Here is a 1,723-nt window from a genome sequence, read left to right on the forward strand (position 1 = left end):
AATGTTGATGCATCTACGTTTCAGTATTGTATTATTTATCCAAAGTGTTATCTTTAAAATACTAAAGTGCTCAATAAAAAAAATTTAATTAGCTTAACTAATATTTTTAGTTATCGAGCTTAACTGTGATAGTTCTTCATTCCACAGATAAAAATGGGAAGTTTTAAAAAAATAAATAATGACTTGCAATAGATTTATATAGCAACTATTAAATTTATATTTATAATACTTAAAAGCCTATATATATATATAAACTATTGCAGACATGATGCAAATTATTGAAGATTAACATGACTAATTTATTATTCTAATTACACACAAATAAAACGATTTAAATATTTGGAAAAACATATTATATTTCGAAATTCAAAAAATTATCCCAAAGAAAAAGAAACTATAGCAAATTCCAAACTTATGACATCTGATTTAAGACACAAAGAATAAACGAATGCATGTCTGAATCTCCAACGTAAAACAAGACCTCACAGATTAGGTACAATAATCTTGATACATACGCTAAAACCTTCCAATTGAAGAATGTCTTTCTCCGTGTGTTGTGGATACTTAATGAAGTTTGCAGAAGGCCGTGATTCAGACATTTCCAGTAAGCAATACCGTCTTAAAGCTTCAGACGAGGTTCAGAAGACGGTGCAAACTACTCCAAAACCACCTAACAAAAGCCAGCCGAGGTTAAATATTCATCAGAGTTCAAGATTGACAAGAAATCGAATCCAACGCCATGTAGATGCGACAGGAATCGGGCGAAGCGCCAAAATTTCTTCACATACCAATACAGCTTACAAAGCCACACCACTAGTAACTATTACCAATAAATCAGCACGGGATGTTCGTTCACAATACACCCACCTACTGCACTGACATAAAAGAGTAACTCCACCCCCTCAATGACATTAAAAAACTTGGCTTTTGCCCAGGCTAAACATCGTTGCAGAAATTCTAGTGTAGCTTATCAATAGATTAAATTAACATATAACAAGTAACAATAATATGTAATAGAACAGAAAAATAGGCAGTCGAATTCAAGGGGCTGCTCAGAAGTAAAAATGTATTCACTGTTTAATCCTGAGGCAAAAGGGAATACTCTTTTGCTCTCAACATTTAGGTTAGCCAAGTGGCAACTTATTAAGACCAAATTAAAACATGAAATCTAGCTCACGCGAAGCTAGAAAGCTTGAAGCTCCATTGACAATACCTACTGCAACAAAAACAGTAGAATCATTGATTTGGGTCATTCTTACAGAAAGCCACCGACAAAATAGAATATCTAGGGTCATATTACATGCAAATGAAACCGCTAAATGGCTTCAAGGGAGGGAACATGGGAAACCTCAGAGTGAATTTTATAACTACAAAGAAAAAGCACAGCAATGGACGAAGTAGACTAGCAACAGAACCAGCAGAATATCAAAAGGAGATCACCTCAACAAACATTAACCATGCACAAAAAAAGTATGCTCAATCCCGTAGACCGAGCTCGAGTTCGAGCTCATCATCCTCTTCGAACAACTTCAGTAAACGGGCATACTGCTCTTCACGCTTCTTCTTTTGCCAAAGTTTGAAAAGGAAAAATGATAAAATTGCAACTATCACAAGCAGTAAGCATATAATAGCTATCGTGGATCCCTTGCCGCCACCTGAACGAGCATGATCTGCTGTTGCTGTTGCATTATTGTGACTTATTGAATCATCTGAATAGCCTGCG

At 35.2% G+C, this 1,723-nt stretch overlaps 1 long non-coding RNA gene across 1 annotated transcript; it reads right to left on the bottom strand.

Annotated features, from left to right (window-relative positions):
- Positions 1 to 404: 404 nt before the first annotated feature.
- LOC140812932 (uncharacterized) lies at positions 405 to 1,481 on the bottom strand. Its single transcript, XR_012113793.1, has 2 exons — positions 1,178 to 1,481; positions 405 to 670 (listed from the first exon to the last, which is right to left on the bottom strand). It is a non-coding gene; the product is annotated as an uncharacterized lncRNA (long non-coding RNA).
- Between the last annotated feature and the right edge of the window lie 242 nt (positions 1,482 to 1,723).

This window comes from Primulina eburnea, chromosome 14 (assembly GCF_022965805.1).
Source record: "Primulina eburnea isolate SZY01 chromosome 14, ASM2296580v1, whole genome shotgun sequence".
Classification (NCBI taxonomy): Eukaryota; Viridiplantae; Streptophyta; class Magnoliopsida; order Lamiales; family Gesneriaceae; genus Primulina; species Primulina eburnea.